Source organism: Cervus elaphus, chromosome 33 (assembly GCF_910594005.1).
Source record: "Cervus elaphus chromosome 33, mCerEla1.1, whole genome shotgun sequence".
NCBI lineage: Eukaryota > Metazoa > Chordata > Mammalia > Artiodactyla > Cervidae > Cervus > Cervus elaphus.
Window position 1 is genome coordinate 49,923,539 of NC_057847.1, and position 27,167 is coordinate 49,950,705.

At 36.2% G+C, this 27,167-nt stretch overlaps 1 protein-coding gene across 7 annotated transcripts in view; it reads right to left on the reverse strand.

Annotated features, from left to right (window-relative positions):
• Window positions 1-22,641, reverse strand: part of MBD5 (methyl-CpG binding domain protein 5) — a 186,751-nt gene extending 164,110 nt beyond the window's left edge. For all 7 annotated transcript variants that reach the window (XM_043894589.1, XM_043894594.1, XM_043894593.1 and 4 more), the window contains exon 1: window positions 22,418-22,641. The gene's annotated coding sequence lies outside the window, so the exon portion shown is untranslated. The remainder of the gene's footprint in view (window positions 1-22,417) is intronic.
• Window positions 22,642-27,167: the final 4,526 nt, after the last annotated feature.

Genomic DNA, 27,167 nt, shown 5'->3' on the forward strand with positions numbered 1-27,167 from the left:
GGTCTTCTTGCAGTCCAAGGGGCTCTCAAGAATCTTCTCCAACACCACAGTTCAAAAGCATCAGTTCTTTGGCTCTCAGCTTTCTGTATAGTCTAACTATGATATCCATACATGACCACTGGAAAAACCATAGCTTTGACTAGACGGACCTTTGTTGGAAATGTCTCTGCTTTTTAATATGCTGTTTAGGTTACTCATAACTTATCTTCCAAGGAGCAAGCGTCATGGCTGCAGTCACCATCTGCAGTGATTTTGGAGCAACTCTGTCACTGTTTCCATTGTTTCCCATCTATTTGCCATGAAGTGATGGGACCAGATGCCATGATCTTAGTTTTCTGAATGTTGAGCTTTAAGCCAACTTTTTCACTCTCCTCTTTCACTTTCATCCAGAGGCTCTTTAGTTCTTCTCTTTCTGACATAAGAGTGGTGTCATTTGCAAATTTGAGGTTATTGATATTTCTCCCAGCAATCTTGATTCCAGCTTGTGCTTCATCCAGCCCGGCATTTGGCATAATGTACTCTGCATATAAGTTAAATAAGCAGGGTGACAATTTACAGCCTTGACGAACTCCTTTCCTGATTTGGAACCAGTCTGTTGTTTCATGTCCGATTCTAAGTGTTGCTTCTTGACCTGCATACAGATTCCCAGGAGGCAGGTCAAGTGGTCTAGTATTCCCATCTCTTGAAGAATTATCCACAGTTTGTTGTGATCCACACAGTCAACACATTGGCATGTCAATAAAGCAGAAGTAGATATTTTTCTGAAACTCTCTTGCTTTTTCAATGATCCAAGGGATGTTGGCAATTTTTTCTCTGGTTCCTCTGCCTTTTCTAAATCCAGCTTGAATCTGGAAGTTCATGGTTCATGTACGGTTGAAGCCTGTCTTGGAGAACTTTGAGCATTACTTTGCTAGCGTGTGAGATGAGTGCAATTGTGCGGTAGTTTGAACTTTCTTTGGCATTGCCTTTCTTTGGGATTGGAATGAAAGCTGACCTTTTCCAGTCCTGTGGCCACTGCTGAGTTTTCCAGATTTGCTGGCATATTGAGTGCAGCACTTTCATAGCATCATCTTTTATGAACTGAAATAGCTCAGCTGGAATTCCATCACCTCCACTAGCTTTGTTTGTAGTGATGCTTTCTAAGGCCCACTTGACTTTGCATTCCAGGATGTCTGGCTTTAAGTGAGTGATCAGTCCATCATGGTTATCTGGGTCACGAAGATCTTTTTTGTATAGTTCTGTGTATTCTTGCCATTTCTTCTTAATATCTTCTGCTTCTGTTAGGTTCATACCACTTTGTTCCTTTATTGAGCCCATCTTTGCATGAAAGGTTCCCTTGCTATCTCTAATGTTCTTGAAAAGAGCTCTACTCTTTCCCATTCTATTGTTTTCCTCTATTTCTTTGCATTGATCACTGAGGAAGGCTTTCTTATCTCTCCTTGCTGTTCTTTGGAACTCTGCATTCAGATGGGTGTATCTTTCCTTTTCTCCTTTGCCTTTCGCGTCTTTTCTTTTCTCAGCTATTTGCAAGGCCTCCTCAGACAACCATTTTGCCTTTCTGCATTTTTTTTTCTTGGGGGTGGTCTTGATCACTGCCTCCTGTACAATGTCACGAACCTCCGTTCATAGTTCTTCAGGCACTCTGTCTATCAGATCTAATCCCTTGAATCTATTTGTCATGTCCACTGTATAATCACAAGGGAATTGATTTTGGTCATACCTGAATGGTCTAGTGGTTTCTCCTACTTTCTTTAATGTAAGTTTGAATTTGGCAATAAGGAGTTCATGATCTGAGCCACAGTCAGCTCCAAGTCTTGTTTTTGCTGACTGTATAGAGCTTCTCCATCTTTGGCTTCAAAGAATATAATCAATCTGATTTTGGTATTGACCATCTGGTGATGTCCATGTGTAGAGTCTTCTCTTGTGTTGTTGGCAGAGGATGTTTGCTATGACCAGCACGTTCTCTTGGCAAAACTCTCGTTATTCTTTGCCCTGCTTTGTTTTGTACTCCAAGGCCAAACTTGCCTGTTACTCCAGGTATCTCTTGACTTCCTACGTTTGCATTCCAGTACCCTATAATAAAAAGGACATCTCCTTTGCGTGTTAGCTCTAGAAGGTCTTATAGGTCTTCATAAAACCGTTCAACTTCAGCTTCTTTAGCACTACTGGTCGGGGCACAGACTTGGATTACTATGATATTGAATGGTTTGCTTTGGAAATGAACAGAGATCATTCTGTCATTTTTGAATTTGCATCAAAGTACTGCATTTTGGATTCTTTTGTTGACTATAATAACATAGTAGCTTCTAAAAATTAATTCAACTCTATATTCAATGTATTCTATATTTCTATAGGAGTGTCAAGTATAATAGAAAACAGCAAAATAAATAATAAGCAGGCCAGGTCCTCAGAGCAAATATAAGCTAGTGGAAGAGAAAATTATGTACAATATTCAGTACAATATTCCACTTCCATTCTAGACTTGGAAATTCTAAATGAAGCTAAAATGTTAGTTATAGAAGCTAATTTATACTCCAATGTTCTAGTCCATAGTTTCTCATGTCAATAATTTTACCACTAGTATTGTGTACCATTATAAATGCATATCACATTACATTGTACAAATTTGTTTATATATCTGCTTGCTCAGCTGGTTTATGAGCTCCTCCACAGCAGAAACTAGAGTCATGGCATAACATCTACTATAATGTACACACAATAACTGTGAATCATAAGGTAGGAAGTTAAATCATTGAATGAAAGGTAAAGTGGTATTAGAAGATCAGATAAGGAGTAGTTTTAATTCCCACTGGATAGCTTGGAGAAAGCTACAAAAAACAAGGGTGCATTTAGAGAAAACTGAGGTCTTAATATATAGAAATATAACGAGACAGAGGATTATGTGCAGACAGAATAGGAAAACTTTGCACAAGTATGAAGGTAAAAAAAGGTACTGGGTATGCCTTACAATGTTCATAATCCAGTATCATTGGAATTGAAAGCTTCTGCGACTGACTGATAGATGTATTAAATATAGGGAGGAGTAGTAGGAATAACACCTAGACAAATTAGCAGTGATCTGAGTGGGTCATCTTTCCCAGAGCTGTACTACTGTGGCATGAATAGTATAGGTCTATCAAAATGGTGCACAAAATGGTTTTGAGAATTTATGCATATGTCTGAACCCAATTAGATGTCTATATATTATCTTAGAATAATGACCTTTACCTATGGCATTTCATGGAATAATACACTGCTAAAGAAATGCAAACATCTGAGGAATCAAATTGAACCTAGTGTATTTTCCCAAATAATCTGACCATGGGACACTTCTGTCATAAAATTCCTATTAACATCTCAGTTTGGAAAATATTAGTGTTATTTCCCTACATTTAATATATAAGGTATCACTGCAACTTGAGTCTGAGTCATCAAATGGGTCTATTTCAAGCTTTATGATGTTATATAACTACAATATTACTATTTGGAACAACTCCAAAATATTCACTAATTTGGTAGTAAGCAGAGGATATGAGCTAGTATCAGAAGAAATTATCACAATAAGTTTACTTTTGTCTTATATATCCAGACTACACGAATTGTTTAAGAATTTATGGTGGATTAACCTAAGCTATAGTGAAATTTAATTAGATAAACATAAAGTTTAATTTAGCTATACTTCACTAAAAATATAAAGAAAGTGGAAACAAGATGAAAGTCTACAAATAGGGGAATAGTTAAACTTTGGTATCTCATGCTATACAATATTTCAGTCTTTAAAAAAATAAATTAAAGCTATTTCTACAAGGCATTCAAGGGTGAGAAATGCAAGGTGAAGGTGTGTAGGTATGTGTGTGTGTGTCTGTGTATGTAATCCCATCTTTTAAAGCAATGAACAATTCCTCTCTATGTATGTGTAAGTACATATGTGTTAAACAAATTGAGAATAGGAAAGATACATACTAGGTTAAGAAAAGAAGATTGCGTGGTATGAATATGATAAGAATTTTACAAGAATATAAAAAATAAGATCTAAGAAAATGAAGAAAACCTAGAGAATTTATATCAAAGTTGATTCTAACTAATACAAAAATCTTTCCTATCTGATTTCTTTGATGACTTCCTATTAATTACAGTAAAGGCTGGGGCAAATGTGATACAGCATAATTTACACATTCTATCATGACCTGAGTCTTACTTTTCTCACATTCCCAGTATATATTCTACATTCCAGCTATAATAAACCACCTAGTATTTACTGGAATACTCTGTGCTACTGCATATTTCAGTACCTTGGTACATACCAGGTCCACTGCCCAAAATGCCCTTTTATTTTCTGTTTCTTTGCATGTGGAACTCGTACCTAAAAAATCTGCATAAGACATAGTTGAACAAATCTTAAAAATACATGTTGCATAATAAGCATTAGTGCTTCCAAGGTGGCACAGTGATAAAGAATCCACCTGCCAATGCAGGAGATGCAAGAGATGCTGGTTTGATTCCTGGGTTAGGAAGATTCCCTGGAGAAGAAAATGGCAACCCACCTCAAGTATGCTAGCCTGGAAAACTTCATGGACAGAGGAGCCTGGTGGGCTACAGTCCACGGGGTTCCAAAGATTCAGTTGCGACGGAGTGACCGAGCACATATACATAATAGGCATTAAGTATGACAGAAATTCAGAGTCCTGACTAGAGCTGTCAGGAAAACACAGTATATGAATTAGTTCTTGAAAGTTCAGCACTTTAACAGAAGTGAGAAGAGAAGGTACAGTCACACTTTAGATATATTGCAGGTTCAGTTCCACACCATCACTATAAAGCAAATATTATTCTCAACAAAACAACTCACACAAATATTTTGCTTTCCTAGTACATATAAAACTTATGTTTACATTATATTTTAGTCTATTAATTGTACAACAGCATTATGTCTTAAAAAAATGATGTGCATACCTTAATGAAAAAAACATTTTATTGCTAAAAAACACTATCCAACATCTGACTCTTTAGTGGATTATAATCATTTTGCTGGTGGAAGGTCTTGCCTCAAAGTTGATGGCTGCTGAATGATCAGGGTGGTGGTTGCTGAAAGTTGACGGGGTACCATGGCAATTTCTTAAACTAATAAAGCAATGATGAAGTTTGATGTATCGAGTGACTCTTTCAATTGAAATTTCTCTGTAGCACACAATGCTCTTTAATAGCATTTTACCCACAGGAGAACTTCTTTCAAAACTGGATTCAATCCTCTTAAACCATGCTGCTGCTTCATCAACAAAGTCAATGTAATAGCCTAGATTTTTTGTCATTTTCAACAATTTTCACAGCATCTTCATTATGAGTAGATTCCATTTCACTCAAGAAACCACTTTTTTGCTCATCCCTAAAAAGTAGCTCTTTATCCATTCAAATTTTATCATGAGATTACTGTAATTCAGTTAAATCTTCAGGTTCCACTTCTAATTTTAGCTCTTTTGCTGCTTCCATTACACTCACAGTTATTTCCTACACTGAACTTTTGAACCTCTCAAAGTTATCAATGAAGGTTGGAATCAACTTTTTTTAAAGTTCCTGTTAATGTTGATATTCTGACCTCTTCCCAGGAATGCCAAATATTCTTAATGGCATTTGGACTGGTAAATCCTTTTCAGAAGGTTTTCAGCTTACTTTGCCCAGACCCATCAGAGCAATCACTATATATGACAGCTGTAGTCTTATGAAATGTATATTTTAAGGGATAGGGCTTGAAAGTTGAAATTACTCCTTGATCTGTGGGCTACAGAATGGATATTGTATTAGCAGGCATGAAAAACAACATGAATCTCATTGTACATCTCCAGCAAAGCTCTTGGGTGACAGGTGCATTGTTAATGAGCAGTAATATTTTGAAAGGAATCTTTTTCCTAAGCAGTAGGTCTAAAACAGTGAGCTAAAAATATTCCGTAAATCATGTTATCAACTGCTGTCATCTAGGCTTTGTTGTTCTATTTACAGAGCACAAACAGAGTAGATTTAGCATAATTAGTAGGGTCCTAGGATTTTTCAAGAATGGTGAATGAGCACTGCCTTCAACTTTAAGTCATCAGCTGCATTAGCCCCTAACAAGAGGGTCAGTCTGTATTTTGAATCTTTGAAGGCAGACACTGACTTCTCCTCTCCAGCTATGAAAGTCCTTAATGGCATCTTCTCAACATAAGGCTACATTGGAAATCTGTTGTGCAGTGCATCAACCTTCAGTATCTTAGCTAGATCTTCTGGATAACTTGCTGCAGCTTCTACATCAACACTTGCTGCTTCATCTTGCACTGTGATGCTATGCTATGGAGATAGGTTCTTTCCTTAAACCTCATGAACCAAGCTCTGTTAGCTTTAAACTTTATTTCTGTAGCTTCCTCAACTCTCAGCTGTCATAGAAATGAAGAGCACTAAGGCCTTGCTCTGGATTAGGCTTTGGCTTAAGGGGGAATCTTGTGACTGGTTTGATCTATCCAAGCCACTAGAACTTTTTCCAATCAGCAATAAGGTTGTTTTGCTTTCTTGTCATTCAGATGTTCTCTGGAGTAGCATTTTAAATTTTCTTCAATAGATTTTCCTTTGCATTTACAACTTGGCTTATTGTTTGACACAAGAGGTCTAGTTTTTGACCTATATCAACTTTTTACATGCCTTCCTCACTAAGCTTAATAATCTTTAGCTTTTGATTTAAATTGGAGAGATGTGGAACTTTTCCTTCCACTTGAATACTTAGAGGCCACTGTAGGGTTATTAACTGGCCTAATTTCAATACTGTTTTGTCCCAGGGAACAGGGAGACTGAAGGAGAAGGAGATAGGGGAACAGCCAATTAGTGAAGTAGTCAGAGCACATGCAAACAAGTACACTAGTAACATCAAAGATCACTGATTACAGATCACCATAACAAATATAACAATAACGAAAAAGTTTGAAATACTGCAAGAATTACTATCAAATCATGGCACAGAGAGATGAAGTAAGCAAACATGGTTAGAAAAATAGCGCCACTAGAGTTGCTTAATGCAAGGGTTGCCACAAACTTTCACTCTCTAAGAAATGCAATATATGTAAAGTGCAATAAAGTGAAGCCCAATAAAATGAGGTATGCTTGTACTACAAGCAGGGAGAAAGGACAAAACTAAGGTATATGGGTTGTATACAGTAATGACATCTTTAGGAGGGTGTGTGGTAAGTAATTGTGGATGGGTAGATGGATGGATTTATCAGAGGATTCATACAGGGAAACAGCAAGTTATAAGATGGGAAGGCTGGAACAGGGTCAGAAAATTTAAACTTAAATATGAAGCAAGGCACCTAAAATGTAGCTTAACCCCAAACAAGACCAACAACAACAACAAAAAAAAAATACCTGGGTTCTTCAAATAGGACAATGTAAACCTCATGTGATCCTCGAAGGCCCAGAATACACATAAAGCATCTTTCTGAATCATGACATTTGGAAATTTTAAGAATTAAGTAATTTAAGGATCACATGAGGTTTACACTGTCCTATTTGAAGAACCCAGGTATTTAAGCTAAGACAGCATATTAAAAAGCAGAGACATTACTTTGTCAACAAAGGTCTGTCTAGTCAAAGCTATGGTTTTTCCAATAGTTATGTATGGACATGAGAGCTGGACTATAAAGAAAGCTGAGCACAGAAGAATTAATGCTTTTGAACTGTGGTGTTGGAAAAGATACTTGAGAGTCCCTTGGACTGCAAGGAGATCCAACCAGTCCATCCTAAAGGAGATCAGTCCTAGGTGTTCATTGGAAGGACTGATGTTGAAGTTGAAACTCCAATACTTTGGCCACCTGATGCAAAGAGCTGACTCACTGGAAAAGACCCTAATGCTGGGAAAGATTGAGGGCAGGAGGAGAAGAGGACTACAGAGGATGAGATGGTTGGATGGCATCACCGACTCAATGAACATGGGCTTGGGTAGACTCCGGCAGTTGGTGATGGACAGGGAGGCCTGAGGTGCTGTGGTTCATGGGGTTGCAAAGAGTTGGACATGACTGAGCGACTGAGCTGAAACCTCATGTGATCCTTGAAGGCCCAGAATACACATAAAGCATCTTTCTGAATCATGAAATTTATTTGGAAATTTTAAGAATTAAGTAATCTTAAGTTTTAACTTACATTTAAAGCACTATTTAAAAACATGTATTTAAATTTAATATATTATTTTCATATTAAAACAAATACAGACATTTCTCCAAAGAAGATTATTAGATGACCAATAAACACATGGGGCTTCTGTGGTAACTCAGCTGGTAAAGAATCTTCCTGCAATGCAGGAGACCCCGGTTTGATTCCGGGGTCAGGAAGATCTGCTGAAGAAGGGATAGGCTTCCCACTCCAGTATTCCTGAACTTCCCTGGTGGCTCAGTTGGTAAAGGATCCCACTTGCAATGTGGGAGACCTGGTTTCGATCCCTGGGTTGGGAAGACCCCTAGGAGAAGGGAATGGCTACCCACTCCAGTATTGTGGCCTGGGGAATCCCATGGACTGATAGTCCATGGTGTCGCAAAGAGTCAGAAATGACTAAGTCACTTTCACTTTTCTTTTAATAAATACATAAAAAGATGCTCAATATGACTAATAATTAGAGAAATGCAAATCAAAAGTACAATGAGGTATCACCTCACCTCAGTCAGAATGGGCATTATGAAAAAATCTGCAAACGGTAAATGCTGGAGAGGATGAGGAGAAAAGGGAACCCTCCTACACTGTTGGTGGGAATGTAAACTGATATACCTGTTATAGAGAAGAGTATGGAGATTTCTTTAAAAACTAGAAGTAAATCCACCATACGACCCAGCAATCCCACTGGGCATATACCCTCAGAAAACCATAATTCTAAAAGACATATGTACCTTAATGTTCACTGCAGCAATATTTACAATAGCCAGGACATGGAACAACTTAGATGTCCATCGACAGATGAGTAGATAAAAGAAGACGCGGCATATGTAAGCAGTGGAATATAAGCCAAAAAAAAGAAGGAATTTGCGTTAGTTCTAATGAGGTTGAATGTACCTAGAGCCTGTTATACAAAGTGAAGTAAATCAGAAAGAGAAAAACAAGTATTGTATATTGAAACATATATATGAAATCCAAAAAATGGTATTGATGAACCTATTTGCAGGGAAGGAATGGAGACACAGACGTAGAGAATGGACTTGTGGACATAATGGGGGAGGAGAGAGTGGAATGAACAGAGAAAGTAGCATCGACATATATATAATATCATATGTAAAACAGATAGCTGGTGAGAAGTTGCTATACACCATAGGGAGCCCAGCCTGGTGCTCTGTGATGACCTAGAGGGATGGGATGAGGGGAGGCTCAACAAGGAGGGAATATAATTATGGCTGATTTATTCTGTCTGCCCTCTGATGGATAAGGATAACAGGCTTTGTGGAAGCTTCCTGATGGGGGGTACTGGCTGTGGGGCAAACTGGGTCTGGCTCTCATGGGTCATGATCATGGTGGAGGGTTCTGACAAAACGTGGTCCACTGGAGAAGGGAATGGCATATTACTTCAGCAATCTTCCTATACAAAAAAGATCTTAATGAACCAGATAACCATTGTGGTTATCTCAGTAACCATCACTCACGATGGTGTCATCACTCATCTAGAGCCAGACATTCTGGAGTGAAAATTCAAGTGGGCCTTTGGAAGCATCATTATGAACAAAACTAGTGGAAGTGATAGAATTCCAGCCAAGCTATTTCAAATCCTAAAAGATGATGCTTTGAAAGTGCTGCACTCAATATTCCAGCAAATTTGGAAAACTCAGCAGTGGCCACAGGACTGGAAAATGTCAGTTTTCATTCTAGTCCCAAAGAAAGGCAATACCAAGGAATGTTCAAACTACCGCACAATTGCACTTACTTCACATGCTAGCAAAGTAATGCTCAAAATTCTCCAAGCCAGGCTTCAACAGTATATGAACCGAGAACTTCCAGATGTTCAAGCTGGATTTAGAAAACGCAGAGGAACCAGAGATCAAATTGCCAACATCTGTTGGATCACCGAAAAAGCAAGAGAGTTTCAGAAAAATATCTACTTCTGCTTTATTGACTATGCCAAAGGCTTTGACTGTGTGGATCACAACAAACTGTGGAAAATTCCTAAAGAGATGGGAATAGCAGAGCACCTGACCTGCCCCTTGAGAAACCTGTATGCAGGTCAAAAAGCAACAGTTAGACCTAGACATGGAACAAAGGACTGGTTCCAAACTGGGACAGGAGCACGTCAAGGCTGTATATTGTCACCCTGCCTATTTAACTTACTATGCAGAGTACATCATGCGAAATGCCAGGCTGGATGAAGCACAAGCTGGAATCAAGATTGCCGGGAGCAATATCAATAACCTCAGATATGCAAATGACATCATCCTTATGGCAGAAAGCGAAGAGGAGCTATAGAGCCTCTTGATGAAAGTGAAAGAGGAGAATGAAAAACCTAGCTTAAAATTCAACATTCAAAAAACTAAGATCATGGCATTCGGTCCCATCACTTTATGGTAAATAGATGGGGAAACAATGGAAACAGTGACAGACTTGCTCCAAAACCACTGCAGATGGTGACTGAAGCCATGAAATTAAAAGACGCTTGCTCCTTGGAAGAAAAGTTATGACCAACCTAGACAGCATATGAAAATGCAGAGATATTACTTTGTGGACAAGTTTGTCTAGTCGAAGCTATGGTTTTTCCAGTAGTCATGTATGGATGTCATAGTTAGACCATAAAAAAGGCTAAGCGCCAAAGAATTGATGATTTTGAACTGTGGTGTTGGAGAAGACTTTTGAGAGTCCCTTGGACTGCAAGGAGGTCCAACCAGTCCATCCTAAAGGAAATCAGTCCTGAATATTCATTGGAAGGACTGATGCTGAAGCTGAAGAGCAATACTTTGGCCACCTGATACAAAGAACTGACTCATTAGAAAAGACCCAGATGCTAGGAAAGATTGAAGGCAGGAGGAGAAGGGGATGACAGAGGATGAGATGGTTGGATGGCATCACCACTTGATGGACACGAATTTGAGCAAGCTCCGATAGATGGTGAAGGACAGGGAAGCCTAACATGCTGCAGTCCATGTGGGTGCAAAGAGTCAGACACAACTGAGCAACTGAACAAAAGAAATGGCTGGTCTGTGTTGTTGTATGTCAGAAACCAATACAACATTATAAAGTAGTTCAGGAAAGAAAGTGAAAGAAAGTGTTAGTCGCTCATAGCGTTCGACTCTTTGCAACCCCATGGACTGCAACCTGCCAGCCTCCTCTGTCCGTGGGATCTCCAGGCAAGCATCTCCGGTGAGTGGGTAGTCATACCCCTTCTTCAGGGGATCTTCCCAACCCAGGGATTGAACCTGGGTCTAATGCATTTCAGGCAAATTCTTTACTGTCTAAGTTACCAGGGAAGCTCCATGATGTAGAAGGGTGGGATTGGAGGAAGTTCAAGAGGGAGGGAATATATGTATAATTATGGCTAATTTCCATTGCTGTACAGCAGAAACCAACACAACACTGTAAGGCAACTTTCCTCCAGTTAAAGAAAAAAAAGATGGATGTATTAACAAGTGGGATTTAAAATATGTGCAAATTTTTAAGATAAAACAGGAAACTTCCAGGAAATACTGAACTTGTCATGAGTTGTTTCCAGCTATGCTACCACATCAAATCCTAGTGGGTTCTCTCCTTTACATCTTGTCCTGGCAGTGGAAAGACAGTCATGAAAGGGATTTGGGCAAGGCAGTAACAGGATTAAAGTGATGACTTACATTAAACTAGCAGCAGGGTGCAGGCTGGCCTAGAAATGGGGAGAAGATTAGAAATCTGTATCCTAGGTAAAGAACTATTGCACCAGTCCAGAATAGCACCACTAGAACGGAAAGAGGCTTGACAAGCTCCATTAAGGAACTTGGTATTTCAAGTGATACTGCAGTCCTTACAATGTATTAGAATTGGTTCAATGATACCAGACCTTCTTTATATTGAGAGGTCATTTACTGTTGGTTAAGTACCAAATCTTCCACGAGAATTCTTAGGCTTAAATTTTGGCTCAAGCACTTACTTGCTGTATAACTGTACAAACTACTTAACTGTTCTGTATCTCTATTTTCTCATCTGTGTAATGGGAATAACTATAGTACTACCCACTTCACTGTAGGACTAAATGAGCTAAAACATATAAAACATCTAGAACAGAGCCTGGCACAATAAGTACTATTTAAGTGTTAGCTGCTGCTATAACCACTTTTTCGGAAAATTGTTTATATTAACTCTCATCTTTCCTGAGATTTGAAGTTCTGGGGAATTATGGAGATCTGCAGTGTGAGTGTATATTCTCTAATTCTATGATGACTCTGGAAAAACTTCCTAGTCTTAGAGTATCAGTCCAGAGATCAATGAGGGCTTTGAAAGCATTATAGGTTGGGTTAGTTCATCAGTACATTTTGTACCCTGTTGTACCTTCATTACCATTAAAGAGTCTCTTACAAATTTGATAATGTACTGTAAAAAGCAAGTGTTTTTGGTACCTAATAAGATTAAATTTATTTGATAAAAGATAACTGTTGATACTAAAAAAGTAGAGAAAAGTATATATATATCTTGCCAGAATGGGCCAACTCAGTGATTTGCTACATATTATGGCATGCTACAGTGCACTGATAGTTTTCTTAATATTAGGGTGGACCACATAAAATTGTTACAGTCAATCATTTTTGACTTACAAAAAATGACAAATTCATATAGTTCAGGTTAATATTGCCTTAAATGTATTGTGGACAAATAATATATACTTTTGTTTTTCTCTAACAAATTCTACACTTTTGTTTTTTAAAATAATCACGGAATGATTTGAACAAACAAGGTCAACAATAGCAAACAAAATCACTCCTAAGTAAGATACCTGTCTGGAACCTGAAAAACTCCTCTTTGTCTCAAACTTTAATCCCTGATTCCTCTCCTAAGTCCTGCAGTGCTGTTGTGAGCAGGCTCGCTCAAAGGGTGGCCTTAAAGACAAAGGGTGGCCTTAAAGACGTCTCTCTACCAAATTTGCATATATTAGCCACCAAATGCCTTGCTTTGTTTGGGATATTGATTTTTATTACAGAAGTATAATTGATTTATCATATTGTGTTAGTTTTAGCTATACAGGAAAGGGATTCAGTTATATAAACACAGACACATATTTTTCAGATTATTTCCATTGTGGGTTATTGTAAGATATTAAGTATCAAGATACTGAGTATTGAGTATTAAGTTCCCTGTGTTATATATTATTTCTTATCTATTTTATACAGAGCAGTTTGTGTCTCTTAATTCCATATTCCTAATTTATCTCCTTGGTATGATAAATGATATCATATGATAAGTGATATCATACTAAGCTAAAAAAAAAAGTACAAACAGAAACAGACTCATAAACTTGGAGACAAATTTATGGGATATTTCTTGGAAAGATTTTCTAGAAGGGTAACATTACTCCTCAAAAACTTAGAGGTTTTTGACTATACTAATGAATGATAAAGTAAACTGACTTTCCACTGAGTGCCTTTTGCAATGTTTTGGGGGATATGCTAAAATTCAGATGGTCATACTTATTAAAATCAGTAGCAGTTCTAATTATTTGACTGGCCATCTGCAATCATTGTTTCACCCTCTGAGACCAACTGAAAATACAAACAGTACCTTCGAACTTAATTTTAGTTTTGAATAGCTGTTGAAATATAGACACACTATGCAGAACAATATATAAAATAATACAAAGACACATTATTAGCATATGTTTTAGTGGGATATTTTCATTTCTAGTTTTAAAAGTGTAAGATGAAAGGATATTCCAACTCTTAAAAAAAGCAAACAACAACAAACAAACTAGAACTGCTTTAATTTCTGGATATCAAAAGAATTCAAGGTAAGATGTATATCTATACAAAGTTAAACTGACTTGGTAAAAATTTAAATCTATTAGCAATAGCTATTTATAAATAGCAAGAAACTTGGAGAAAATATCGCCTCAGCCTGTTTTGCATGTTTAGTTAGCTGTAAAGGGTTCTCTGATGGAGAGGGAGGTCTTCACTCTAAACTGTTCCAAAAGGAAAATTTTAGAATTAGTAGAAGACATGGCCAGAAAGCAATAATTAACTTGGAACAATGTAGAACCTCATAATACTATGAGCAAAACTCAAATCCAAGCGAAATCCATCAAGCATTTCCCCACCTCCAACTTATTCTTTATGCCACAGAATATTTTTTTTTTTCAAAATACAAATCTGAGCATAGTATCTACCAGTTAAAAACCTTCAATAGCTTTACATTCTTCAGCTTCAAAATAAAATGTCTTCAGATGGTCTCGCACAGCTACTATGATCCAGTTACTTAATTCCTCTAATAACTTTCTATCCATTGACATCTTTCACCCAGTAGTTTACTTTATCTCCTGGATACATTGTCCCTTCAGTGACTGGTATTCTCTTATGCTCCTTCTGGAGACATGGCTTCCTACTATGTCTTCCAACTAAAAATGCTCTTTTCTTCCCTCTTGATGGAGCTAACCCATATTTTACTGGCAGTTAACTATAAGATAATATACTCATTGCCATGCTGGCCTGTGAATGAAGAGTAATGGGGTGGTTATTCTATTAGGTGTCCCTGTATCTTAGTTACTAGCAGTAGAAACCAATTTGGTGTAATCTCAGCAGAAATTTTTCTTAAAAGATAGGAAGCATCTCACAGAATTCCAGGAAGTCGCAGAATCAGTCAGGAAAAGGGGCAGTAGTGTGCAATGCTCCTGCCTGGGCACTGCAAGCTGAATGCTGCCACTAGAAGGACTTTTCTGTTATACTAGACACTGGAAGCAGTTGCCCCTGCTAGTACTATTTTTCTCCATAAATGCAGTCTGTGATCTGTTTTTTAAATGTCTTTAGGTTTTGCTTCAAAGATGTTGTGTGTATGCTTGATTGGCAGAGTCCTGTTTGTGGAGTCACACTCAAGGAAAGCTCAGAAAGTAAGTGGTCAGCATTTTAAATCTTTAAAGTAGGAACTAGCTCTAACTCAGAATGTAGGGAATCCTCTGAGCACAGAAAAAGGACTCTAATACTAATGAGCCAAGACAACAACACATATCCATTAGATTCAGAATGGAGACAGAATTGACAAATTTTTTTCAGATAGGGTAATACTTTAGTTGGGTCTCTCTCTCTCTCTCTTGCTTCTGTCAAATAAGAATTTGTCAGGAAATGTGAAAGCAAGGAAAGGGAAGATGCTGCAGAGAGAGAAAAGAGACTAGCTGTGGTTCCTAAGCAGCTTTATGATCAACTAAGGAGCTTTTAAAAAATTCGCCACCTATAAAGAATCTGATTCAGTACGTGTGGACTGGGGCTGCAGCATCTCATATCATTATCAGGATACTTTTGCAATCACTTGGTTGAGCCTATCTGAAAGTAAAGGCATGAACATGTGAAGTAAACGGTATGCCTGCAGAAAGTAGCAAGTTGTTGACTCAGTCTAGCCAAAGCACAGGGAGAAGATCACAGAGATGAGGCAAGGGCGGTAAACTGTCCAAATAGGAAAAGTTACAAAAGACTTCCTAAAGAGTTTGAAGTTTATTCTACAGGCCACCGGACATTTTTGAAAACTGGAATGATATGACATAGAAACCTGTTAACTCTGCATGTGAGTGAAATATAACACCCCAGTGAACAACAGGAAAAATTATCACCGAGAACATGGAATAAAACAGCCTTTTATATATATTGTATGTAGGTGTCTGAAGGCTTAATCAAGCAGTAGATCTATTAAGATTTTTTACTCTAGTTTTCTTGGGCAAATCAGAGTGGAGACCCATAGACTAGGTGGGGAGAAGTGAGAACTCTTCAAATTCTTTAACTTCTTAGAGTCAAAGTCTTAAACTTTAATTTCACAATTCTTAAAATTCTAAAGAACTTGAGACAGACTACTTTAAACAGAGGACAGAGCAAAGATCAACTTTTGCCAGGGAAGCTCTGGGAAGAAAATGGCTGCTGGAAAAGGAAGGAGAGCCTGTCCCATCCTGGCTGGTGTAGCCTGGGTTAATTAGAGAAACATCTTCTCTTAGAGAAAGGGGAAAGCTTCCTCTTGGGCTTAGTCACACTGTGGATGGATGAAGGCAGTAAAATGTCAAAAAACTAAGACTGGCTGTGACCCAGAACTGTTTATTTCCTTTCCTTGTATGTGACTTACAAAGTGTCATATATATAAACAGGTGATCTTAAGTTAGGTTGAGTACATCTATTCATACTGTTGGCCCTAAGCTATACATTGTTCTTTTTATTTCCAACAAAAATTAATTTAAAAAGGCCTCAATAAATTTAAAAGGATTCAATCATACAAAGTATGTTCTCCAATGAAAATAGTGTGAAATTAAAAATCAGAACCGGAAAGAAATTTGGAAAATTGAAAAGTATATTGATACTAAACAATGCATTCTTCAATAATCAATAGGTCAAGAATGAAATAAAAGGCATAATATAAAATATTTTAAGATGAATGAAAACAAGCTATAATGTACCAAAATATAAGGGATGAATCTGAGGAAAATTATAAGTAAAAGCACCTATATGAATAAAGAAGAAAGGTCTCAATTCATTAACCTAACTTTCTACCTTAGGGTATCAAGAAGAGAAACTGAGAGAAAGTTGAAGGAAGGAAACAATTAAAATTAAAGCAGAAATAAATAAAATGAACATTAAAAAAATGGAGAAAAATCAATAAAATTACAATTTGGTTCTTAAAAGCTCAACCAAATTGACAAACTTTTAGCTAGATTAATCAAGGGGGAAAAGAAAAGAGAGAAGGTGAAAATTGCCAGTATCAGAAATGAAAGAGAAGATGTCACTAACTTGCAGAAAGAAAAGAGTATAAGGCAAAACAAAATAAAAATTAGATAACTTAGATGAAATGGACAAACTCCTAAAATATATAAACTATTACAAACGATTTAAGAATAGAAAACCTGACTAGACCCATGACAAGTAACATGCTTAGTCACTCAGTTGTGTCCAACTCTTTGCGATGGATTGTAGTCCACCAGGCTCCTCTGCCCATGGGATTTCCCAGGTGAAAGAATTGGAGTGGGTTGCCATTCCCTTCTCCTGGGAATCTTCCTGACCCAGGGATCGAACCTGCATCTGAATTGCAGGCCGATTCTTGAGTTACCAGGGAAGTGACTGAATTAGTAATACAAAACTTCCCACAAGTGATAATGTAGATTCATCAGTTATTACAAATATACCACTCTGGTGGAGGATGTTGATAATGGCAGATACATGCATGTATAAGGAAAAGGGAGTCATGGGAAATCACTGTATCTTTCCCTCAATTTTTCTGTGAAATTAAAACTGTTCTGTAAAACAACAACAAAAGCTTCCCATATATAAAAGCCTAAGCCCAGACAGAGTCACAGACGAATTCTTTCAAATATTTAAAACATAATCAATACTAATTCTTCACAAATTCTTCCAAAAAACAGAAGAGGAGAGAACATGTCTCAATTCATTCTGAAGCCATTATTATCCTTATACAAAAATCAGCCGAAGTCATCACAGGTAAAGAAAATTACAGAACAATATCTTTTATGAATACAGACACAGATATCTTCAACTAAATAGTAGCAAACCAAATAAGGCAACATATGAAAAGGTCATACACCATGACTATGTGGAATTTATCTTACAAATGTAAGGTCCGTTTAACACACAAAAGTGAATCTAATACCACATCAACAGAGTACAGACAAAAATTCATGTGATCATCTCAATAGATGCAGTATATGCATTTGACAAAATCTAACACCTCGTCATAATAAAAGCATCCAACAAATTAGAATAAGAAGGGAACTTCTTTAACTAACTAAAGGTATTTATTAAAAATCCAGGCTTCCCAGATGCGCTAGTGGAAAATAATCTGCCCATCAATGTAGAAGATGCCACAGATGTGGGTTCAATCCCTAGGTTGGGAAGATCCTCTGAACTAGGAAATGGCAACCCATTCCAGTATTCTTGCTGAAAAATTCCATGGACAGAGGAGCCTGACGGGCTATAGTCCATGGGGCTGCAAAGAGTCAGACACGACAGAGCACACAAAACACATATTAAAAACCCATGGCTTACATCATACCTAACAAAGAAAGAATGAGTGCGTTCCCCCCAGGTCAAGAAGAAAACAAAGGATGTCCACTCTCACTATTTTGTTTAACACTGTACTAGAGGTTCTAGCCAGGGAAACTAGGCAACTAAATGTAATAAAAGGCATCCAGATTTGGTAAAATGTGTAACTACCTGTATTTCAGATGGTATGATTTTATATACAGAAAATCCAAATAAATGCCCTGAGAAAGTATAGAAATAAACAATTTCAGCAAGGTTAAAGAATGCAAGATCAATATACAAAGAAAGAGTCATATTTCCCTATACTAGTTATGAACAATATGAAAGGAAATTAAGAAAAATTCTATTTAAATCACATCAAAAGAATAAAATATTTAGGAATGAATTTACTAAAAGAAGTATAAATTTATACTTTCAAAAGTATAAAATATTGTTAAAAAAATTAAAGAAAGCAAAACAAACGGAAAGACATTTCATGTTCAAGGATGAACATGAGCCTTAATATTTCTAGGATGTCAGTATTCCCCAAGTTGGTCTTTAGATTAATATCTATCAAAAATTACAACTGGCCTCTTTACAGAAATTGACAAGCAGAACTAAAGATTCATATGGAATTCAAGGGAACCAGAATAGCTAGAGTAAAGAAAAACAAAAGTAAAGGTAGAGGTCTCATACTATTTTATTTCAAACATCAACAAGCTATACTACTTAAGACTAAGATATTGGAATAAAGACAGATATATAGATAAACAGAACAGAACTGAAAATTGAAAACCAAACCCTCACATTTACGGTCAGTGATTTTTAAGAAGGGTGCTAAAAACAATTCAATGGGAGAAAGAATGGTTTTTTAAAGAAATGGTGCCATGACAACTGGATACTCACATTGAAAGAAATGACACTGGGTATATTCTTCATACCACACACAAAAAATTAACTCAAAATAGGTCTTAGACCTAAATGAATAAGCTAAAAGTATAAAACTCTTAGAAGAAAATACAAAATTAAATTTTTGTGATCTTCGGTTAGGCAAAATCTTAGATATGATACTAAAATCACAAGTGATAAAGAAAAACAATAGATTGTACATGATCAAAACTGAAGCTTGGTTGTGCTTTACAAGAAATGGGCTTGTATTTAGAGTATAGAAAGAACTCTTAAAATAGTAGTAAGGCAACTCAATAGCAGGCAACCCATCTAAACAGACATTTCTTCAAGAAGATAGACAAATGGTCAATAAGGACAAAAAAGATTCTCAACATCACTTGACACTAGAGAAATGTACCTCATCACAATCAGGTAACCACTTATATCTATTAAGATGGGTTATAATAAAATAAAAGATATTAGCAAGCACTGACAAAGATATGAAGAAACTGAAAGCATCAGATGTTCTTAGTAGGTTGCAAAATGGTACAGCCAGTTTGGAAAACTGCCTCACAGTTCCTCAAATATTAAAAACAGAGATATCATAAGACTAGTAATTCTACACCTAGTTATATACAAAAGAGCAATAAGAACACATGCTCACACAAACACTTGTATACAAACGCTCACAGCAGCATTATTCATAATAGCTAAAAAGTAGAAACAATCTAAATGTTCACCAACTGACAGACAAATAAAATTGGTATATCCATAAATGGAAAATTATTTGGCAATAAAAAGGAACAAAGTAGTATTAAATTTACAAAATGGATGAACATTAAAAATACTGTGCCTAGTGAAAGAAATGAGTCACAAAAGACCACATATTGTATGATTCCATTTTTAAGAAATGCCAGACTAGGAAAACCTATGGAGATAAAAAGACTATTGGTTGCCTAGGGTGGGGCAAAGCAGGGAACACAACTTGGGGGTAACTGAGGAGCTACTATAAAAGGATTTCTTCTTGGAGTGAGGAAAATGTTCTAAAATTCACTGTAGGGTTGCAAGACTGAATATACTAAAAAATATTAAATTAGGTTGGGAGGATTGGATGATACATGAATTAAATAATTAAATAATTAGGAGGATTGGATGATACATGAATTACATGCCCATAAAGCTTTTACATATATTTTTAGAAGTTAATGGCCCAACCATACTAGTATGTACAAATTATAAGCAGTAATGCCTGAACTAGAATTCTGATGTGAGTTGAGTTTCAGAAAATAAAATTTTGTGTCTTTATTTGAGCCACCCATGTCAGTGAAATTAAATAATATACGGGAGATATCAAGAACAATTTGTCTCAAATAGAGGCAAAGCTTTCCTTTGGTAGCTCACTAGTCTCTTAAAACATGAGGATGGACTCAGCACACATAATTAGATCAAAGCTACTGGGACAATTCTATCTTGTCTTATAAGAGGGATATGAAAAGCAAACAATGGATAGTAAGGGCAGGAGTTTGGAGCTGCCACACTGAAACGGGCAGGCGTTTGGCTCAGACTCTGGTAAGTCAAGAGAAGGCCTCTAAGGACCTACGGGAGAGCACTGGGAACTCTACTCAGTATTTCGTAACGACCTGTATGTGTGACTGACTCACTTTGTTGTACACAGAAACGAACACAACATTGTAAATCAACTATACTTCAATAAAAATTTTTATTGAAATATAGTTTTATATATATATGAGAGAAGGCCTGTTAGGGCATGCAAAGGAGACTGATGATTTGATTTGTATTGAGGCCTCTTTCATTTGGAAGGAGGAAGAATCATGGTAGCGTGACTGTGAATTTGATCAGGTCCTCAGTATTTTAAAGTAGTTCTAGTTTTCCTTTTTTATTTTGAAGTTGCTAAAAACTACTAAAAGGCAGGGCTCTCATTTTCTAAAAGTATGTCTTCCTCCAAAGAGATATGATTTAAGTATTGCTTCTTGGATTAAAAAAAAAAAACAGCTTGTATTTTGCATTCCAAAAATAACGCATGATTTTTATAGGACTATTAGAGAATACAAATAAGTATAGGAAAGAAGCAGTTCTACCGCTCAAAACCAAATCACTATTAAACTGTTAATTTTTTTGCATAGCCTCTTCCAGATGTTTTCTCCTATGTTTTTCGTTTGTAAAGCAGTGATAATACTATACCTAAATTTTATACATTTTAAAACAAAAAGGTCCATGTTTCAACAAATTATTTGCAAACATTATCTATAACAGCACCATATAATTGCACTGTAATTTGCCTATTTCCATTCACTCTTATTTGTTTCTAAGGTTTTCTCCAAAGTTAATTATTATAAACTATGTTGCAGTTTCCTTGGAATAATGCTTTTTCTATACCTCTTTAGAACAGATTTTAAGAAATTGGGTCAAAGGATAATAATATCTTGAGGCTTCTGGTATACATATATATCTTAATTGCTTTCCAAGAGTTGTATCAATTTACATCCACCAGCAGTGTCAGAAAATACTTGCTTCTATACACTTTCACAAAGATGTCACCTCATCTTGATGAGCACTATAGTCTCGGAAAGTCTTTAGAGAGTGAATCTGAAATTCTACTCACGATGCATATTAGGAGAACTTGTTATAAGTTTAGTAACGGAGTAGTGGGTAATATTTACTATAAAGGCTTTGTGTAGCTTCGTGAGAATATTTTACCATACATTAAATAAAAATCAAATTAATTTTTCTTATTCTGGAAAAGAATGGGTCTGTAACAGTCAAATAAAAAAATACTTTGGCCATGTCTACCATAACAAGGCATAATAGTAGAAGTTGAAGAGTACGATGGATTATAAGCAGCTTAGAGTTTGGTTGGAAAGGTATGAGCACATAAGGAGTTCAATAACAATATGAGATTTAAATGCATTTCAGAATATAGCAGAAGAGTTTTTCAGGGTTGGTATAAAACTATCTGTCAAAGAAGCAATATGGAAAATGAAACTTCTAGGAGTTCACAGGGAAGAGAAATCAGTTAATGTGAGATAAGCTTTATTTGCTAATCACTGATCTTACTATATATCTAGGAAACCTAGAAAAGCCTTTGTCTTAACATTATTCAGAAGTCTTTGAACAATAAATGTCAGAATTTTTGAAATTCTGTTTAATTAGTGTTTTATAACATTTAGCCATTATATCCCTCATTTCTAGATTAGTGTTCTTTCATTTTATTATTTCTACTTTAAGACTCACGTCTAACAAACTAGGTTGTGACAGATTAACTAAATTCATCCCTGCAGTGAGTGGTAAACTACACGTGCAGTTCATCTGGTACTGTCATCAGGGCTTTGTTTTCTTTGGTATGGACTTACCTTCGGTTTATCTACTGTAATGTATGGGTTTCCCTGGTGCCTCAGACAGTAAAGAATCTGTTCAGTGAGGGAGACAAAGGCTTGAACTTTGGTTCTTCACAGTAGGTGGCCAAAGTACTGGAGTTTCAGCCTCAACATCAGTCCTTCCAATGAACACCCAGGACTGATCTTCTTTAGGATGGACTGGTTGGATCTCCTTGCAGTCCAAGGGATTCTCAAGAGTCTTCTCTAACACCACAGTTCAAAAGCATCAATTCTTCAGCGCTCAGCTTTCTTCACAGTCCAACTCTCACATCCATACATGACCACTGTAAAAACCATAGACTTCACTAGACGGACCTTTGTTGGCAGAGTAATGTCTCTGCTTTTAAATACGCTATCTAGGTTGGTCATAACTTTCCTTCCAAGGAGTAAGCGTCTTTTATTTTCATGGCTGCAATCACCATCTGCAGTGATTTTGGAGCCCCCCAAAATAAACTAAATTCCATATATATGTGTTAATACACTGTATTGGTGTTTTTCTTTCTGACTTACTTCACTTGTATAATAGGCCCCAGTTTCATCTACCTCATTAGAACTGATTCAAATGCATTCTTTTTAATAGCTGAGTAATATTCCATTGTGTATATGTACCACAGCTTTCTTATTCATTCGTCTGCCAATGGACATCTAGGTTGCTTCCATGTCCTAGCTATTGTACACAGTGCTGTGATGAACACTGGGGTACATGTGTCTCTTTCAATTATGGTTTCCTCGGTCACACACACATTTTTATGGTACTTGAATAAATATATAGTTGATGACTTTATGTCAGATAGGAAGTTTTATATTAAACTTGAAAACTTTAGAATTTGCAACCCAGAAAGCCACAGTTCCCTATCCAGAACACTAAAGACAAAACAGAGTCCCCGTCACCTGAATATTCATCACTCAAGCCAAAGTTCTCAAATCATAAAATACTAACTGCATTCATCACTCACTGTCTGTGGCCTACTCAAATATTCTTCCCAGCTCAACACTAAAGCCTGTCCAAGTGAAGTAACTCAGAAAGAGGAAAACAAATATAGCATATTAATGCATATATATGGAATTTAGAAAAATGGTACTGGTGAACCAATTTGCAGGGCAGGAATAGAGATGCAGATATAGCGAACAGACTTGAGGACAAACTGGGGCAAGGAAAGAGTGGGATGAATTGAGACAGTAGCACTGAAACATATATATTACCATATGTAAAATAGATAGCTAATGGGAAGTTGCTATATAACACAGAGAGCTCAACCCAGTGTCTGTGACAACCTAGAGGGGTGGGATGTGGAAGGGAGGTTCAAGATGGAGGGGACATATGTGTACTTATGGCTGATCCATGTTCTTGTATGGCAGAAACCAACACCACATTGTAAAGCAATTATCATCCAGTTAAAAATAAATGTTAAAAACTGTAAAAAAAAAAAAAAAAGAAAAGAAAAAGAGCTGTCATTGCCCATAATGACCAAATTTCTGCTGATCAGTTTTTCCTTAATCACTGGATGAGGTAAATGCATATGTTCTTCAGGATGTTGTTTATGGCTATAAATAATGTAATTCAAATTAACTCAAAGTCAATAATGGGAAATGCAGAATTTCATGAAGTTAATGAAAGTGGTATTTGAATACTACTCAAGTCATACATAAAGCCAGTTAGACCAGTTAAAATGAAATAGAGAAAATGGATGATGATTCAATGGGTGCTACAAAGAATAATAATTTTAATATCAAAGGATTGGAAAGGCCATTGGGAAAACTGGAAAAAGTGCTCTGAATATTTTTGCAAAAAAGGAACCTTTTAAAAAGCATGCTAGAAAGTTAAATATTAAGGACAGGATATCATACTGTGTTAGAAATCACAAAATAGAAAAAAAATGTTATTCACTCTTTGTTGATTTTTGTTATTCCCACAATTTAAATTATAACCTGTCTTTAAATAGCATTTGGTTTAATACTTTTCATAATAAAGTCTTACTAAACCTTCCTTCTCCACTCCTATGCCCCTACTATTTACCATAAATCTTTAGTTCCTATTTCATTTAGATCTCTTGTCCTGGTACCATTTATTCTTAGATAACAATAATAATACAGGACAAGTTACAAAATGAATTTTGATTTTTAAAAGTGAATAAAATTCGATTTAACTGAATTTCTTTCTAATATAGACGTGAACCTTATTTAAATGTACTCATACCTAAAGCATTCCATAGTTCTGATAGAGTGTTAACAAAGAAAGCAATGTCCATCATCTTCAATCTTTGTTTATACAATGAGTGATTTTAAAAGTGAAGGGAGTTAGGTGAACAAGTGATTAAAGCTCATCTAAATAAACAGAGATCTGAAAAATCTGGAAGATTAAAATCAATGAGAAATTTTATGGTTATGTCAGCTTAGGGATCAAAATGCAGAAGAAATGTGGTCATAATTCTTATGAACTTTGCTGTAACATTTCTCAGCAACTAAAGTATTTTAAAGATGCATATTAGAAGTCAAATGACATGGATATGGAATAATCTATCAGGTGAAAAAAAAAGTAAGAACTATTTGGAAAGTGATAAAATCAGTGAAAATTTTAAAGAATGGTAAGAAAATACATTCATTTATTAAAAAAAAAATCCTCTTTGTTACATAGTCAATCATTAAATCAAATGTCAGTTTTCATGTTTTAAGAGCAAAGAGTTTAATCATGATAACTACTTACTTTGCTGAAATATTACTGCTAAATACTCTATGGAAACCTAAAAATATTGGTCATAAAAACAAGATTTGTTGATATTAAAATTTGTTAAAACTAAATGATAATAGTACTCTGAAGAAGGTACAGGAAAAACTTAAGTGAAGTGACCATGTATAGGAATGTAGTGAATTACAGTGTACATTCCAATCAATAGTGGTTATTCAATAATATGGGTAATTGTGGTCAGATATTCTCATTATTCAAGAGAAGCTGGAGATTTGGATTTTAATGCAAAACTTTCCAATTTTCAAAGATTATGTGACACAGATGATACAAGCCTGCTAGCTGAATCTAGCCTGTAGGACAGTTGTTTCCAGACTAAGTAAACAGGAATGCTATTTTGGTTATCTATGGCTGATTTACATTTATAGTACAGAAAGAAAACATTTCAAATACTTTAGCCCAATTTTCTCATGTCAATCTTCTTCTTCTTTTTTAGTAAATTCACAAATGAAAATACAAAACTGAAATATCATTTTATTCATTTCTAAATGTTTTGACACTTTGCATATGTGCCAAGTTGCTAAGTCATGTCCAACTCTGTGACCCCATGGACTATGGTCTGCCAGGCTCCCCTGTCCATGGGATTTTCTAGGCAAGAATTACTGGAGTAGGTTGCCATTTCCTTCTCTAGGGTATCTTCCTGACTCAGGGGCTGAATTTGCATTTCCTGCATTGGCAGGTGGATTCTTGCACCAACCGGGAAGCCCCATTTTGACACTGGGTAGGAGGCAAAAGAGAAAAGAGAAGATACAAGTGCATCTGAACTTGGCCAACATTTAGTGAAGAATAGTTACCATCTCAAAGATATACAACTTCAACCTACACTACTTTTTCTGCTTTCCTTAGTTATTCAGAGAGACAGTGCTGTAAACTGAGCTCTATTTGTTTCAGGAGCAGATGGGAAAAATAGCTACTTTTAAATGTGATTAAAATGTGAAGCCTCCGTTTAGTACTTATTTTTCTTTGTAAGCTTCTGATTTTAGGTTTAAGCAACTTTAATCAAGAGAAGATAGATCAGACAGCTGCTGCGGCCCTAGTCCACTGCTTATGTCTCTTCCTGGAGAATGCTAGAACAACAAACAATTGCAGCAAACAATCAAGTCTATCTTTTGCCAAAGCTATGAGAAAAAGTTATTCATATGTTACTGGGGGGAGTCCAGTGAGGGTGTAAAATCTCTGAAGCGGACAGCAACTAGTCATTTTATTTTATTTATTAAAATAAAAATGCACTTACTATTTTGTATCCTGATTATGGTGGTTGTGACACAAAACTACATAATGTTAAAATTTATAGAATGTGACATCATAAAAAGAAAGACAGAAAATAGTTTATGATAATAAGAAAACACAGCAAGTGAGCCTAGCATGTAAGCATCAGGGTTATGGACAATTTCAGGCTGATGATCAGAGTATCTAATTTGATGTTACCCAGTTCAGACAGGGACTAGTGTCCAACTTCTGGAGAGGGGCACACCGAGGTCCCATGAGAGGGGAATGACTCGCCCAAACCCACTTGGCCAGGAAGTAAAGAAGCCTGGACCAAATCCAACAGGCTATATTACGGATGCCTCCACTCTCTATTGTTTAGATGTGTTTGAAACAATACAGTTATTTTTAAAAGAATGTATCTGCTTTTTCATCCCATGAATCCTACTGTGGCAATTTATCCTATAGATATCCAACACATGTACGAAATAACAATACTCATTTTTTTTTTTCCTGCTTACTATAGTAATGTTTATGCCAGCAAAAGATTGAAAACAACAAAAATGTTCCTCTGAGGACTGATTAGATGAACTGTAGCAAGTATAATACTTCTAATGGAATGTCATGAATGGTATTCTAAGTAAGAATGAAAAAGCTTTCTATGTATTGATATGAAAACAAAATCAAAATAAAACTCCAAGATATACTGTTCAGTAAAAAAAAGCAAACTGCAAAACAATATACAGAGTATGCTTCCATTTGTGTAAGAAGTGTACG